Source organism: Triticum aestivum, chromosome 6D, assembly GCF_018294505.1.
Source record: "Triticum aestivum cultivar Chinese Spring chromosome 6D, IWGSC CS RefSeq v2.1, whole genome shotgun sequence".
Lineage (NCBI taxonomy): Eukaryota > Viridiplantae > Streptophyta > Magnoliopsida > Poales > Poaceae > Triticum > Triticum aestivum.
Window position 1 is genome coordinate 112,769,422 of NC_057811.1, and position 18,477 is coordinate 112,787,898.

The window sequence follows — 18,477 nt, forward strand, 5'->3', positions numbered from 1 at the left end:
CGTCCTCCCAGCAGACACACTTCAATTTCACACCGTTGGGCCTCCTTCTGTACAGAGTGTCATCGACAAACTGATACATACTGTCCCTCCGGGCTACTTTCTCAGCTTCATCTGGGTCGCCGGGGAGTTCTCCGGTTTGGAGGAAGGGGACGATGTGCCTTGCCCAAGTTGGAGCCTGGGGCTTGGCAACGAGGACTAGCGGAACCTCCTCGGTTGCGGGAGCACCAGCCTCGTACGTGGGGTCCATAAGGCCGGCTGGAGGGGGTGGTCCGGCAGGCTATGAGGAGTCGTTTCCGGTAGGGTCTCTGCCGGGAGCGGATGGCTCGATCAGGAAAGGCTTAACGTAGTCCAACTTTCTCCTTTTCTGGGCCATTGTGGTTGGTGATATGGAGGGTTGAGAGAGGTGGAGAACAAAAGTTCCTGGTTCCACAGGAAGCTTCTGTGCAGCACACTTTGACAGGTGATCAGCTATGCTGTTTTCCGCACGGGGTACGTGCTCTGTTTGCAACCCATCAAAGCGCTCCTCCAACCTCCTACTTCCTCAACGTATGCTTCCATCAATGGGCTTTGGTAATCCTTGTTGACTTGTCTCACCACTAACTACGAATATCCTTGAATGATCAACTTCTTGATTCCCAATTCTGCTGCAATCCTAAGCCCGACAAGGAGCCCTTCATACTCAGTTGTATTGTTGGTGGCTTCTTCCCGGGCAAAGTGCATTTGGATGACGTACTTCAAGTGCTCCCCAGAGGGGGAAACAAGAAGTACGCCAGCTCCAGCTCCTTGTAGGAAAAAAGCACCATCAAAATACATAATCCATTCTTGGGGTGATTCCTTGTCGGGGAGAGCTATTTCTGTTGCTTCCTCATATGCGGTTGGCGTCCATTCTGAAATAAACTCTGCCAGTGCCCTGCTCTGAATGGTTGAAGTGCTCTCAAACTTCAAACCAAAGTTGGATAACTCCAAAGCCCACTCCACTATTCTGCCAGTAGACTCAGGGTTTCGGAGTATCCTCTGCAACGGAAAACGAGTAACAACTGTGATCTCATGGGCTTGGAAGTAGTGGCGCAGTTTCCTTGAGGCCATGATGCAGCCAAAGATCAACTTCTGCACACCAGAGTACCTCGACCTAGCTCCTTGTAATAAGGAGCTGACGAAGTAAACTGGGCGCTGCACCACTTTCTTCCATGCCGCATCCTTGGGGCTGCTCTCGTTGCCGTGCTCACTGTTATCCTGTTCCCCTGCTGACTCTGCCGTGATCTGGCCACTTTCCGCATCTTCTGCTTCCCGCTGCGCTACCAAAGCTGCACTGACCACTTGGTTGGTTGCCGCCAAGTAGAGCAACAACGGCTCTCAGGGTTTTGGCGCAACCAAGGTGGGCACAGATGACAGGTGAGCTTTCAACTATTGCCAGGTTGTATCTGCTTCCGGGGTCCATTTCATTGGCCCTGCCCTCTTCAAAATTTTGAAGAACGGTAGGGCGCGCTCGGCGGATTTGGAGATGAATCTGCTTAGCGCGGCAATGCATCTCGTCAAGAGCCTCACATCCTTGACTGTCCTTGGCGCTTGGATTTGCTCAATGGCCTTGATCTTGTCGGGGTTGGCTTCAATCCCCCGGTGGGACACGAAGAATCCAAGTAGCTTGCCGGAGGGAACACCGAATACACACTTCTCCGGGTTAAGCTTCAAGTTGATCTTGCGCAAATTAGCAAGTGTCTCCTCCAAATCCTGGATAAGGGTGGCCTTATCCTTGGTTTTGACCACACTGTCATCCATATAGGCTTCTATGTTTCTGTGTAGTTGTGGTTTAAAACCAATCTGGACTGCTCTTGCAAAAGTAGACCCGGCACTCTTCAATCCGAAAGGCATGCGGAAAAAACAGTATGTACCACATGGAGTGATGAATGATGTTTACTCCTCATCTTCTTTGGACATGAAGATCTGGTGATATCCGGAGTAAGCATCCAAAAAGGAGAGTAGATCACAACCTGAAGTGGAATCCACAATCTGATCGATGCACGGCAAGGGGAATCGGTCCTTCGGGCAAGCCTTATTGAGATATGTGAAATCAATGCAAAGCCTCCATTTCCCATTCGCCTTCCGAACTACCATTGGGTTTGCCAACCATGTAGGGTGCAGTACTCCTCTAACCAATCCAGCTGCCTCTAACTTCTTGATCTCCTCGGCAATGTATAGCTGCCGCTCCAAGGCTTGCTTTCTAACTTTCTGCTCGACGGGTCGGGCATGTGGGCAGACAGCAAGGTGGTGCTCGATTACCTCCCTGGGAACACCGGGGATATCAGATGGTTGCCAGGCAAACACATCGATATTCGCCCACAGGAAGGCAACAAGCGCGCTTTCCTATTTGTCGTCAAGGGTGGCGCTGATGGTGAAAGTACCATCAACACCAGCCAGCCCTGCCAGGACCCTCTTCACTTGGGGTGGTGCAACCTTGGATCTCTTGCTGTTGGAACACTCTGGCACATCGTCAACGGGTGCCGTACACTCAGAGGGGGCACGCTTCCTGGACTCCTTGCCGGAGGTCCTACAATCCCTCTTCCTTCCTTTTTTTCCTTGGCGGGGACAATTGCTGCCGCAGCCTCTGCTGCGACGGCATCCCGATACATCCTGTCCACACAGATAATCGCATCTTTCTCATCTGATGGGATGGTGATGACTCCCAACGGCCCAGGCATCTTCAAAGTGTTCTAAGCATAGTGGGATGCTGCCATGAACTTGTCCAAGGCCGGTCGTCCCATAATCCCATTATACGGCAGGGGGAGCTCAACCACATCAAACACAATCTTCTCAGTCCTATAGTTCAGCTCTCCCCCAAATGTCACCAGCAACGTAATCTTTCCCTTGGGACGGCTTCTGCCGGGATTCACTCCTTAAAACGTGCCGGTAACCTCCAGCTCTTCCTTTCCTATCTGAAGCTTGTTAATAACCGATGGGGAAATCAGATTCAACCCGGCCCCGCCATCCACTAACATCTTTGTGACCTTGAGGTTGCGAATTGTTGGGGAGACCAACAACGACAAACACCCTACCGCGGTGGTGCGGCAAGGGTGGTCCTCCTCATCAAAGATGATGGGCGTGCGGGACCATTTGAGCGGCTTCCGGGCCTCTGGCGCTGGCTCCACAACATTGACCTCTCGTGCCCATCGCTTGAGCTGGCAATGGGAGGAGTGCAAATACGCACCTCCATCAATGCATAGGGTGTCAGTGGCCTTCTGAAATTCCTGCTCACTGGTTTCCTCTTCATTCCCTCCATCACTCAAATCATCACAGATTTCCTTCTCTTGGCCCCTGGCGGTTTTCCTTGGTTCCAAAAGGGTTTGCCAGGGCGGTTTGCTTCACCACCTCAGCCCTTTCCGCCAGCAGCATTCTGACCTTTCTCCTTATCACGCTTATCATACTCTGCTCTCTGTCTCTTAACAAGCTGCTCAACTTGATAACATTCATGGAGGTCGTGGCCATTGGTCCAGTGGATCTTGCAGTATGGCCCATCACCTTTCCCGGCTTTTTCCGCAGCAGCGGTTTCCCGGCAGGCAGTGCACGCGGCAACTTCCTTGCCGGGGGCCTCAACCTTGGCCTTCTTGCCGGTACTAGGCGTGCCAGAACCTTCCACAGTCATCACTGTCTTATGTCTTGGCTTCTTGTTGTGGCTCTTGCCCTTTCTCTGACTGGTTGATTCATCTTCATCCTCTGAATCAACATTGATGCAATCCTCCTCCCCGGGCAACTTCCTTCCTTCCTCCATCCGAGCACACTTATCCACTAATGTGTATAGCTCCTTCACAGTCTTGGGAAACCGCACATTCATCTTAGAACGAATGCGACGGTTGCGCACATTGGACTGGAAGGCTGATATAACAGCTGCTGGATGGATATTCAGAATATTCCTATGGACTTACGGAAAGCTTCTCCTTCCTTCTGCTGGAGAAGCTGTAGGTCGTTGGGCCTGCCGGGCTCCTGGTGGCCACCGGTGACGGCACCGATGAACTCGTGGCACAGGTCTGCCCATGACGAAATGGAGTTGTCCGGTAGGTGCATGAGCCCAGATCTCACGTTGGACTTGAGAGCCAATGGAAAGTAGTTGGCGAACACCTTCTCGTCTCTTCCCCCGACAGCCTGAACAATGATGGTATAGATGCTCAGGAACTCTGCCAGGTTCAGTCTCCCGTCATACTTCTCGGGTATCTCCGGCTTGAACGTGCGAACGGACGGCCAAAGGACTTGCCGCAGCTCGCGTGTAAAGGCAGGGCAGCCGACCTCGAAAGGTAGGCACCCGCCAACACCGAACGCAGGCTCGTCGACATTGAGGCTTCCGCACCCGTTGGTATGGCGGGGGTCGTCGAGAGGCCGTCCCATGATGATGCGCGCGTCTCCCCGCCGCCTATCCTCCGGGGTTCGCCGCTGGCCTGGACGTGCTCGAGGGTCGGAAGAGGCCATCGAGACGTCATCGGGATCTTGATCTTGCTGCGCCCGCGTTTGCTGCCGTCGTGGGGACTGCACAGTGGGGACAACCCCCTTCGTTTGGCCAGCAGTACGGGCAGTCATCGTCACTTGGGGAGGTCGTGGCTGGCCAGCACGTCGCGAGCCCCAAACCTCAGCGAAACTGAGCAGACTCTGGATGGTGGCACGCCACTCATCCATCTGCACAGCTGCTGGTGGGAACCTTAGTAGCAGTTGGGCCCGCGCCATAGCCTCCGTGGCTATGCTTGGCATGGAAGTTGATGACCTCGACCGCACCATCGCCTGGCTCCTGACGGTGCCCGCGGCGGTGGCGGTGGCGCGCCCGCGCTGCAGTGGGGCGGCCACCTGGGCAGCGGGGTCGCGCGGCGATGGCGCTCGAGGGTCTGCGGCTCCGTCGGGCTCAGTGATTGGGTCGGCTCCCCCGGGAGGAGACACACGTGCCGTGACCGCCCCCGTGGCAGGGATGGCCGGAGGGCGGTGGCTCACCCCGGACCGAGCGCCGTTGCTGTGGCTGCGCCCGCCGGTGGGAGGAGGGGGTGTATGCGGAGTTACCCCCCCCCTCGTCCGCACCTTTTTTTAGGGTTAAGACAGTAGGAAAGGCTCCTACTGCATATATATTACCAACTGCCAAGCAGTATAGAGTACAAGTGTTATGTTACATATGTACAGGGGGTTGATAGTGGTACAAGGTGCAACAGAGTGACAGCTACAACTAAGGCGGAGAGTTAAGTATGCAGGCAACTAGCTGCTTCTTGTGTGGTGGCACTCTGTGGCTGATGTCAGCAAAGTCCCTTTTGAACCTAGCCAGCCAGGAAGAGATCGAGGGGGCCACCTGGCGAAAGTAGTTGTTGTTTCTCTCTTTCCACATGCTCCAGGTTGCTACCAAGAAAACGTCCATGATCATCTTTCTTCGATGCAAAGTCTTGAGGTGTGCGACGAGCTCTAGTCTGTTTCCTTGTGAGGGCCAACATATATTGAGTTTTTTCCAGTAGTTACTGCTGAATGGGCAATGGAAAAATAGGTGCTCGATGGTTTCTTCAACGTGGCGCCCACACAAAAGGCAGTCAAAGTTGTTACCAATGTTATAGTGCCTCCTCTTGAGCATGTTTCTCGTATTAAGGCGATCTGAAAGCAGGAACCAGCAGAAAACTTTGAGTTTGGGGATGCTTTTGGCTTTCCGGAGCCATAGATATGCATCATGAGCAGTCATCTCTCTGAAGAAGAAGGTGTAATACGCTGTGGTTTTGAATTCAGCAGATCCCCAAGTGCATATCCAGGAATCATTAGAGTCGGTCATCGTTGAAGTGCTTACGTCCTGTTGGAGGGCCCTCAGTTCATCATGCGCTTGGACAGAGAGGGGCAAATGGAAGGCTTGGTCAAGGTGAGTGATTGAGAGAAATTGGCGTATTGATGCGTCTTCATTATTTGTAAAGGAGAAAGCACGCGGGTATGTCATCCTTCCAAAACAGAACCGTGTCGCCCGACCCCATCTTCACCTTAGTGATCCCTCTGTAGACAGGCATTAGTTTCACGAGCTGGCGCCACCAAAAAGAGCCGCAAGGTGCTGCAGCATGGGGGACAGTGGTAGCATAGTACGTGTCCCAAATCAGGTGTACCCAGGGTGTATCAATTTTGTTGTAAAACTTGTGCAGCAGCTTAAGGAGCAATGCATCATTCTGAACTTTAAGATTGAGAACTCCGAGCCCACCATTTTTCTTTGGTCGACACACCACAACCCAGGCCGCAAGGGAGTTACTTTTCTCTCCATCATCAGTTTTCTTCACCCAGAGTCCGTGTCTTCTTATCTTATCGAATTGTGCAATGATTTTTGGCGGAGTTTAAGAATCCCCATTGGGTTTATGGCCAGCGAGGTGACCAATGAGTTCATAAGTGCCAATTTGCCTGCATATGACATCAATGATATAGCCGCCGTGATTCTACTCTCGGCTTTGCGAGCCCATGGAGTTAGATCAAGGATCGTAGGTTTTGTTGTGCCTAGGGGCAGACCAAGATATGTAAACGGTAGTTGCGCACATTCACATCCGAAGATGGCAACAATATCCTTGTACGTGTCTTCCGGAGTGATCAATGGAATAAGCGTGGACTTGTGGAAGTTGATGTGCAGACCAACAGAGTCAGCGTAGTCAGTGAGTATTTGTTTCATGCATGTTGCTTGGGCACAACAGGCCGGCATGACAATGATTGTATCATCCGCGTATTGGATGACCGGGAATTGATTGTCACGATTGGCAGGTATTGGAAGTTGCAGAATGTTGTTGTGCATGGCTTCATTAATGACTGTCTGAAGTAAGTCAGCGGCGAGTACAAAGAGTAAAGGGGGCAGTGGATCACCTTGACGAACTCCACATTTACACCAGAAGTGTTTTCCTGGGACACCATTAAGAAGCTGTAGCGACCAGACCTCAAATGGCATGTGCTGGTGTGCACCAGTGTCATCCCTGGATCAGTAATGCTGACACGCACAGTACAAATGGAGGATTTATAACAGAGTAGCAATCACACACTTATTACATCGAAAATCTCCAAAGAGATTAAGTATGATAGGCATGGCTTAAGGCCATCTAATAACGATAACAGCGGAAGACTTGGAAGATAAGTGAGTCCATCAACTCCAGCGGCATCACTGAGTATAAGACCACGACCTAAGGCACCTTACTCGTCGTCTGAAAAGTCTGCAACATGAAACGTTGCAGCCCGAAACGGGTCAGCACATAGAATATGCTGGCAATGTAACACATAGAGAGCAATGAACAATAGTAATGCTATACTATATGCATATATGGCTGGTGGAAAGGCTCTATGGTTACAGTTTTTGCGAAAAGCCAATTTTATCCTACTGCAAAGGAATAAATTTTATTTAACTATCAAGGTGGTTGAAACATTGAGAAGGTACCTCCAACTCAATCCCAATTAAGTAGCAATATTAACCCAACAAAATTAATTATAAGTATCACGGTGATGAGATTCAAATGACAATCCAGGTACTAGATACTCAACTTGTCCATAACTGGGGACACAGCTAATCATGATCAGTTTGTACACTCTGCAGAGGTTTGTGCACTTTTCCCCACAAGACTGGATCGCCTCCGCTTGATTCTCGCACTGCATCATGTTTGAGAAACGGATGACCGAGACACAGTCTTTCAGAAACAATCACTCTTTACTCTGGATGGACCGGTACACCTACTTTCCCCTACATCTTCTAGTCCACCTCTTCAAGAGATCCTGTAACCTACTCAGCTATGCTAGAGCCCATAATAGCTTGTGGCTGCACACGGAAGTTTCTAGCATGAATAATCTTATGATCCCTTTGAGCCTGGGTGGCGGACCTTATACATACAGACAACACTGGGTTCTCCAGGTGCCTCAATCCACCTAGATGTGAGTTTTAGTTGCCACCTTAAGTTGAACCATTAATTAACATCTCACATCTGTCATGGATATCACTCAAACCCAATCCACGTCTACGAGCATAGCATGGCAATAATAAAAGCAACGTATAAGTAACTCCCAAGGGTTTGATAGAAAACAGGTAATAGGTACTACATCAACTACTTCCCAATACCCACAGTTTAATTAGATCCTAATCATGCAATGTTTGAGGGAAAAGATCTAATGCAATAAAACTGGGTATGAACGGGGTATGATCAAAGTGTTACTTGCCTTGCTGATGATCCGCAAAACCTAGCGAGTCGAAGTAACAAGCGGCACACTCCGGGTACTCTATCGCAAACAAACAAGCATACAATCAGTACTCAACTAATGCACAGGTAAAACTCGAATGAAAGATCCAACCAGAAAGTTCAACTTAAGAACTCCGGTTTGCAAAAAGAATCAACTCGAAAGAAACAACGAAAGTCAAACTGCGAAAGAAAGAAACTTCGTTTGCTAATCTGGATCTAGGTCAAATTTTACTGTAGCAAAAACTTGTCTGAGTAGGTTAAACGGAAAGAGAATTTCGAGATGAAACTCTAGGCGCTTGAATCACCTGATTCCGAATAACGAGCGAAAAGTTAAACAGATTCGAAAATTCGATCAGAAATCGAATCCGAGAAAATAACGAGAAAATCCGACGAAAAAGAAAAACGGACGAATGGTTAAATAACGGACGTTCGTTAACAGAGAAAAACCGATGAACTCGTTCGTTAAAACGAACGGTTCGGTGAACGCTCGCGAAATAAGAAAACCAAAAAAAAACCGATCTAGAGTTTTTTTTTAAACAAAAGTTTTTTTTAAGAAAACCGGTCACAACGAAGACGGCCGGCGGCAGTACCTCGACGGCGGCTCGACGAGGGGCTCCGGCGGGCGGGGCTCGGGCGCGAGGGGTGCGGGGCTCGGGGAGGGGGCTCCGGCGGCGAGGGGGCGGCGGCTCCGGCGACTCCCGGCGGCGGCGGCGAGGCAAAAGGCGGCGGCGGCGGCGGGCTAGATGCGGCGGCGGCGGCAGCGGGCTCCTCCGGCGGCGGTGGTGAGGAAAACGGAGGGGGGGCTATTTATGGAAGGGGGGCTAGGGAGGCTTGGGGAAGGGGCATCCGAGGCGGCGGCGGCTACCATGGCGATGGCGGACTCCGGCGGCGGCGAGGCGTGCGGGAAGAGGAGAGGGCGACGGGGCGGGCCGTCGGCTGGGCTCGGCCCAGTCGGCGCGGCGCGTTTGTTTTTTTTTTAAATAAGTTCCGCGGAAAATATTGCGTAGAAAAATAAATAAAAATCCGAAAAATATGAAATAAATTTTCCCCGTCTAGTTAGAAAATATAGAATGGGGTGAACATTTTTTAAAATCAAAAATAAATATTTTGAAAACATGCATATTTTTAAATGCAATAAAAATTGCAAATAAATTCCAAATAATGGTTTTAACATTTTTCCTCCAGTATTTCAATTGTTTTGGAGAATTCATATTTTCTCCTCTCGTTTATTTAAAATTGAAATATTTTTCCGAAGAGAAAAATAATTAAAACCAAAATCCTCGTTTGAAAAATCAAATTGAAAATACGAGAAAAATCCCCAACTCTCTCCGAGGGTCCTTGAGTTGCTTAGGATTTATCGAGGATTTGTCAAAATGCAACAAAACATGATATGCAATGATGATCTATGTATAACATTCCAAATTGAAAATTTGGGATGTTACAGAAGCACAGAGGATCTTCCTGAAGAAGAGATGCATTTAAACCAATCAATCCATTTGTCATTAAATCCCATACTTCTCATGATTTGAACGATGGCTGAGTGTTGCACAGTGTCAAAGGCTTTGGCGAAATCTAGTTTAAGCAAAACAATCTCTCGTTTGGATGCTTGGCATTGCTGGATGTATTCGAAGGCCCAGGCTAATCAATCATTGATGGTGCGCGCCTTAAGAAAACCATATTGATTACGGTGCACGACTTGTAAGATGATCTTTTCTAGTCGGTTGGCTAACAGTTTCGTGATCAACTTAAGGCAATAGTTTAGCAACGTAATGGGTTGATAATCATTAACTATTTTAGGCGCTCGGGTCTTTGGAATGAGAGTGATGTGGCCGTAGTTAAGGCTTTCAAGATTGAAGTTGCCCTTATGGAATTCATCACACAGACAGTAGAAGCCTTCTTTGATCACCGGCCAACAAGCTTTGAGAAACGCACCGTTGAAACCATCCAGGCCAGGTGCTCGATCAGGGGGCATTTCTTTAACTACAGCATCAATCTCATGCGTTGTGAAGGGGTGGTGAGGCTGTCAGAGTCCACATGCTCTCGAAGCATTTGAGAGAGGTTGAATTTCATCTGAGGTGGTTTAGTAGTCCCCATACGTGTTTTAAAAGCCTCAAACAAGATTGATTCTTTCCCTGCATGGTCATACACTAGAGTATCCTCATCGATTTTCAAGCTGGAAATGAAGTTTTTTCGAAATCTTTCCGTGGCCACTGCCTGAAAATTTTTTGAGTTCTCATCACCAAATTTAATCCATCTAATAGTGCATCTCTTTTTCCAATACTCTTTTTGGTGTTGTAGGAGTCTTAGTAGATGTTTCTTGAGAATAGACTAAAAGTTACTTTTCTGTCTAGTCAGAAGGGGGCGATCTGCAATGTGATCGATCTCAAGGAGTGCTTTTTAGTGTTGGCAATAGCTGTTTTGAGTCTTGAGATTTTCTTACTCCATTGACTGAGGGCATGTCTCAGGTTTTTAAGTTTCTGACAGAGACTTGTAGCAGCATTTTCAGACTTACCATGTTTCAGAGGTTTACTCCAAGCATTAGAGACCACATCCATAAAGCCAGGGTGAGCAATCCAAAAGGTCTCAAACCTGAAGATTTTGTTCTTGGGAATGTTGGTCTGGATCACAACAGAGCAAGGTGTATGGTCAGAAACCGGGCGCCCAAGGGGTTAACCATGGTGTTTGGGAAAGATGAGGTCCAATTCAGAGTAGTGAAGAACCAATCAAGTTGCTCGAGTAAGGGGTTCTGTTGCATATTTGACAAGGTGTAGTTTCTCCCTTTGATTGGTAGCTCAGTTAGGTGTTGTTCTCTGATAACGTCATTAAAAGTAAACATGTCGTGTATGTTGCCACCTGGTTTGTTCCTGTTATTAGCCGATCGGATGTAATTGAAGTCCCCAAGGAGAAGCCAATCTTCTGTGGTTGGTATACCGATATCAAACAACCATTGGGCAAAGCTATCGCGCAAATCACCTTGACAAGGACCGTAAATGTTGATAAGCTTCGAAGAGTGAGATGAGATCGTTGAGGTCAATTCAACACCCAACGCAAACTGTTCTTGAATGAAAATTTGGCCCGTAAACACAGTACTACACCATATCGTGATGATCCCCCTAGAAGCACCAATCGCGGGGATAAACGCAAATGAATCAAAACGCAGAGGACAGATTGTCTTAAGGGTACTTGCATTAAAGTCTTGCATCTTGGATTCTTGCAAACAAATAATCGAGCAGCCCGAAGAGTTGATCATGTTAGAGATTGCAAGTAGCTTTTTAGGAGAGTTTAAACTGCGAACATTCCAACATAAGACGTTCCTATTATGCAAAAGAGACATAGAGCAAGCAAATAGTAAACGTAAGCTTAGGAAGAGGTCGAGGCCGGGCCATCAGAAGCCCCATTGAGTGCCTCCACAGTGAGTTCCTCAGCAGGAATCGCGCAGAGCTGAGTACCAACTTGCTGCATGGTGGAGATGGCTGTGGGCGGAGGAATCTCGGCAGTCTGAGCGTCAGTCTGAAGCTATGCAGAGGAGTGCTCAACAGGCATAGCAGAAGGAGTAACCCTGGGCTTCACCTTGGACTTGGAAGGACGTGAATCCTGGTTAAGATTGACACGGAAGCCATCATACTTGTTCTGTCTGTTGCTACGACGAAGAGGAGCAGTATTGAGGGGGGCAACAGATTTGCCCTTGCGGCATTTCATCTGGGCTTCTGCAGTAGAGGATGAAGGAGCAATGTTGCTTTGCAGATCAGTAGCAATGAAGGGCAGTGGGGCCACAAAGTCAGAGCCATGTGTCATGCCATCAGAAACTTCAGAAAGGCCTGGGATCGCAGATGCAGATTCAGAAACTTCAGATAGTTGAAGCAATTCAGAAACTTCAGGACTTTCAGAAGGCACTTGAACTGAGTCAGCAGCAGAACCAGCAATGTGTGAAGAGATGCCAGCAGTATCCTCCACATGAACTGGTTCTAACCAAGCCCCATAAGCATGACGCCATGGTCTCATAGTGGCTGGATATGGACGGAGGGCATTGTAAATCGACACATTCAGTTGGTGTCGTGGAATAGGCTCATCTAGCAGAAGTGACACAGCTGGTTACCTTGGTTGGAGAGACCAAAGCGGACGTCGTGGCGATGCATGTCCACAGTGACATACATTCGTTCTTGCATATGCTGAGTGTTGTGAGCAGCAGATAAACCCTCAGGTTGTTCCATTATGATCAGAGCACCACCAGAGTTCTCAGAGCTGGAGCCGTGAGATACTGTAAGAGAATCGTTCCACGCATCTGCACCATCATCAGAAATGTTGTGTTCAGGGACAATGCCATCTTGAACAGCAAGGCCTTGAGCAGCCAACCAAACCTGGAAATTCATCAGGTGTGGAGGCATTACGGGGGGCTGAACAGGTGGAGTAGGAGGCCAGACACCCCAGTCCGCCATGTTGTTCTGGTTAGGAGCATGGCCATGAGCTGCAGGGGCTTCATTGGGAGCAGCATTCTGAACTAGCAAGTTGTGGACTTGCTGTTGATAGAGTTGTTCTGCAGTCAGGTCCGGACCAAACTGAGGATGCGGGTTGCCGTCAGGGGGGCGGCTCTTCTCCGGCCGGTGGAACTTCCGGCAACATAGCATTCCAGTCATTGCTGCATAGAATCTTCACCTACACAGTCCAACAATCTCTGGCTCCTCCAAGCTGCCAAACTACAAAACTCATGGGCACCAATCTAAGATGTACGACTTGAGCTTTCACTAGCATAAATCTCCTATCCTGCCTAGGGTTGTACCAAGAGATCAGAGACCCATATCCCCCAGAGCTTTGGTGATGTAATAATCTATTTGGTAGTCACAGGGGAATCCAAAAAACATGAGCCAAACAGCAGGACCAAAGGTAGTACTGTGCCTATTGAGAGCTTCATTGTGCGGGACAAAAATTATAAGCAAATCTTCATCCTCAAGCTCTAAGGGTGTTTCAACCGCAGAATCACGAAGGAAAGAATCCGCAAAGCGAAAGATCCCAATACCAAATGGATGATCACTTTCTTCAGTGGTAAAGTGGTGGGCCTCATGAAGCAAACCTTGCATAGCGGTGCGGATGGTGGCACGGCGGTGGAGAGGAACATAGGCACTGGCTTCAGCAATCGCCAAGAAGTCGTGGTTCAGAGGCGGGATGCGTCCGACCACCATCCCACTGTGCACCAGTCGATCTGCAGGTCCCGGCTCGACGGCGAAGCCCGGCGGAAGGAAAGGCACCATGTTGAGAGGGCAGTTGGCCATGGCGGTGAGGTGGAGCGGGGGTGGAGTCGTCGAGGGCGATGGATGTGAAGTGTGGAGTGAAGGTGGTGGCAGGAGGGCGATGTTGGCATTGGGCGGTGGCGTTTGGAAACTCGAGGCGGAATGGCGACCGTCCGGGTAGATTTGGAAAGATTGATATTCTTGGGGATCCATTTCCACTTCTCATGCCATCGTTTAGTGTAGCAGGTACTAGCCACGTGGTTGTATGCCCCACAAAAGTTGCACCTCGTGTCGGTACCAGAGATTGACCGAGGTTGGGATTTCTGGCAAGTAGAGGCCAAATAATCAGTGTGATTGACCGAGTTGCCATGTAGCATGGTATGATTGCTAGATTTTGGGCCCGAATTTGGGTGCGAAGATGATAGTAATGGGCAATTTCTGACCTTATGATCCGGGGTTGAGCAATGGATACAGATCACCCTGGCCATGCAAGATGATCGATTGTGGCCCCATTGTATACAGCGAGCGCACAAATTGGCCCAATGGTCTGCTAACGTAGAAATCTCCTTTTCCGAATAATTAGCTTGGGCCAGATCAGCTTTGTGATGGGCTGGTAAGATAGGAGGCCATTTGTTATGTGGAGGATCATATTTGAAAGTGGAGGACAAAAAGCTTTGCGGTGAAGATGGATATTTAAGCCACAGTGGGCATTTAAAGGAGCCCAGCCTGAGAAATGAATGTGATTGATGATCCTCAAATTTTTCTTGGGCGAGATAAATGTCCATTAAGCATAGTCTATCCTCCCGGGGTGCTATTACCGTTGCCTCATTAATGTCCTTTGAAAATGATCCCCCTCCGCACCTTGCGGAGCTTGACCATTGAAATGCTGCTGAAGCTGTTCTCCTCCGACGCCTCCAGCCCCCGTGTCGGCCGCGGGGGGAGTGGCGATGACGCCACCTGCTCCTACCATGCCCCCAGCAGCTCTCATGTCCTCGCTTGTCCCCGCATCCCCCGCAGCATCTGAGGCAGCGGGCGGCGGAGCCTTCGAGGTGAATGGCTGGGCCGAAGGGCCGGACTTCTTCTTCTTGGGCGCCATGGCCGATGGCGTCGTCGAAGATGAAGATGGCGATGAAGATGACGCGCTGCGCACAGTTTCAGGTTCGCACAAGCGACCCCCCTACTTGGCGCGCCAAAGATGTCGCGGGATATCCGCGGCCACCTATGGGTCCGGGCGGCCCCTTGCTGGTTCGGCGGGGGACGTCGCGTTGCACAAAGAGTAGATTAGCGCACGGCAGCACGACAGAGACCACACAAGCAATTTACCCAGGTTTGGGCCGCCGCGAGGCGTAAGACCCTACTCCTGCTTTGGTGGATTGATGGTGGAAATGAACGTGGTGGTGCGTGGTACACTTGCCCGGCAAGACCTGCCTCAGGGCTATGGTGACCACCAGCGTACGGTGGCTTAGGTTTGTCAAGTTTCCAACCCTCCAACCCCCTCCTACGAATGCCATGGGCCTCCTTTTATAGATTAAGGAGTCACCACAGTGGCAAAATGGTCATTACCCGTTGATATGATAGCAAATAGTGCTATCATACCTAACTCTGCGGGCTGACAGGGTGCATTGAATGAACCGCTCAGTGTCACATCACTAGCTGCCCCGCGAGACCTGTCGGGCTTATCTCGCCAGCTCCGCATATGTTCTCTTGACACGTCGTTGGACGGGTGTCATCTATGGGTTTCTTCTATAGGAGACGGCTGCCATGTGGCAAATGTTTCCACTTAATCACCATGTGGCTTGACACAGCACTGATTGACGACGTGGGTCGTACTTGTGTGGTTGGCGGGGTAGCTCAGTCCCCGTGAGGCCCGGCGGGCCCTGCCGGGGAGTCTTGGTTGCTTGCTTCTGGTGGTGGCCTGGCCCCTTGCCGGGCTCGCCTGCCCGGCGAGGGAGGCCCTTTCCTTGTAGATATCTTGTTCTCTGACTCATCTTTGGTCTTTATCGGTTGTATATGGGTACTTCATTATCTCTTGGGTCTTCAATCCCTGTCTTGAGCTGGTGCTTCAATCTTGATCTTGTGCATGTGCACGGTTGGGCAACATACCAGGGGTATGTTGCACCGACAATAGTGGATACTAGGGTTCAAACCCTAACAAAAGTAACTCAATTACATGATAAATCTCATCCAACCCATCACCATCCAGCAACCCTACGATGGAATTACTCAAGCACGGCGGTGAGCATCATGAAATTGGTGATGGAGGTGATGACGATGGCGTCGATTTCCCCTCTCTGGAGCCCCGAACGGACTCCAGATCTGCCCTCCAGATGAAGAACGGGAGGTGGCCGCGGCTCCGTATCGTAAAATGCGATGAATCCTCCTCTCTTATTTTTTTGTCCCCGAACGTGAATATATAGAGTGGGAGTTGAGGTCGGTGGAGGTCCAGGGGACCCACAAGGCAGGGGGCGTGCCCTCCGCCCTTGTGGACAGCAGGTGGGTCCCCTTCGGTTGATTCTTTCGCCAATATTTTTTATATATTCCAAAAATATTCTCCATAAATTTCCAGGTCATTCTGAGAACTTTTATTTCTGCACAAAAATAACACCAAGGCAATTCTGCTGAAAATAGCGTCAGTCCGGGTTAGTTCCATTCAAATTATGCGAATTAGAGTCCAATACAAGGGCAAAAGAGTTTGGAAAAGTAGATACGATGGAGACAAATCAACTCCCCCAAGCTTAACCCATTGCTTGTCCTCAAGCAATTCAGTTGATAAACTCAAAGTGATAAAGAAAAACTTTTACAAATTCTGCTTGATCTTGTTGTTGCAAATATGTATAGCCAACATTCAGGTTTTCAGCAGAGATAATGAACTAACCATATTCACAATAACATTTAGGTCTCACATTTACTCATATCAATGGCATAATCAACTAGCAAGCAATAATAATAAATCTCGGATGACAACACTTTTTCAAAACAATCATGATATGATATAACAAGATGGTATCTCGTTAGCCCTTTCTGAGACGGCAAAACATAAATGCAGAGCACCCCTGAAGATCAAGGACTGACTAGACATCGTAATTCATGGTAAAGATATCCAGTCATACTCAATAAAAATTAATAACAACACATAGAAATGACAGTGGTGCTCTCTAATTGGTGCTTTTTATAAGAGGATGATGACTCATAATAAAATTAAATAGATAGGCCCTTCGTAGAGGGAAGCAGTGATTTGGAGAGGTGCTGGAGCTCGAGCTTTTTTAAACAGAGATAAATAATATTTTGAGCGGTATGCTTTCATTGTCAACATAACAACCAAGAGATCTTGGTAACTTCCATACTAGATACCTTATAGGCGGTTCCCAAACAGAATGGTAAAGTTTTTTACTCCTCCTCCACCAACAAGCACATTCCACGGCTGGTCCGAAACAACGGGGACCGTCCAACTAACAACAATCCTGGGGGAGTTTTGTTTGAAGTTATATTTTGATTTGATTTGATTTGAACATGGAACTGGGCATCCCGATTACCAGCCATTTTCTCATGAATGATGAGCGGAGTCCACTCATCATGAGAATAACCCACCTAGCATGGAAGATACTGACAGCCCCTAGTCGTTACATGAGCGATTCGAGCATACAAAACAGATTATCATTTGATGGTTTGTAGTTTGGCACATGCAAATTTACTTGGAACGGCAGGTAAAAACCGCATATAGGTAGGTATGGGGGACTCATATGGAACAAGTTTGGGTTTATGGAAGTGGATGCACAAGCATATTCCCGCTTAGTACAAGTGAAGGCTAGCAAAAGATTGAGGAGCGACCAACTAGAGAGCGACAACGGTCATACACATGCATTGAGATTAACCAACATTGAGTGCAAGCATGAGTAGGATATAAATCACCATGAACATAAATATCGTGGAGGCTATGTTGATTTGTTTCAACTACATGCGTAAACATGTGCCAAGTCAAGCCACTTAAATCATTCAAAGGAGGATACCATCCTATAGTACTACACAACCATTTTAAAAGCATGTTGGCACACAAGGTAAACCATTATAAACTCCTAGCTAATTAAGCATGGCATGAGTAACTATAATCTCTAATTGTCATTGCAAACATGTTTCATTCATAATGGGCTGAATCAAGAACGATGAACTAATCATATTTACGAAAACAAAATAGGTCGAGTTCATACCAGCTTTTCCTCATCTCAATCACTTCATCATATATCATCATTATTGCCTTTCACTTGCATCACCGAACGGTGTGAATAATAATAAGAGTGCATGATCATCGGACTAAGCTGGAATCTGCAAACATTTATTCAAGGAGAAGACAAGGTAATCTGGGCTCTTTGTTAGATCAACAATGATATATATGAGAGCCACCGAACATTTTCATCGTGGTCTTCTCCTCTCGACCCCTAGAGAAAAGAAAAGAATTTCAAAGAAACACACTGAAATGTTTTTGGGGTTTTTGTTTTTTTGAAGGAATTAAAACGAGAACAAGAAAAACTATTTACATGGGAAAGCTCCCAACAAGCAAAAGAAGAATGAGAAATCTTTTTGGGTTTTCTTGTAATACTACAACTACTAAACAAGCATGGAAAGGAAACTAAACAGAAGCTACAACTAATTTTTTTCTTAAAGTTTTTCAAACACACAAGAAGAAGGCGAGAAAAAGAAATAAACTAACATGGATAATACAATGAAAAAGTATGAACACCGACAACTTGAATGCATGTGTGAACATGATTGTAATGTCGGTGAGAAATACGTACTCCCCAAGCTTAGGCTTTTGGCCTAAGTTGGTCTAAGCCCATGGATCAAAGTAGCCCTCTCCAGTGTACAGAGGAGGATCCTGGGGGTTCCACTGGTTAGCGAGCTCCTGCGGCTCCCACTGATAAACAGACTCCTGATATGGATCAGGTGATGGCTCTACTCAGGAAATGGGGATTGCGTCCGCTCCCAGTATGCATAAATGTCCTCGGGCATGATGAGGTACCTGCCTGAATGAATATCAAACAAAGAAGGTGCGGCCAAGGTAATAATCTGACAAG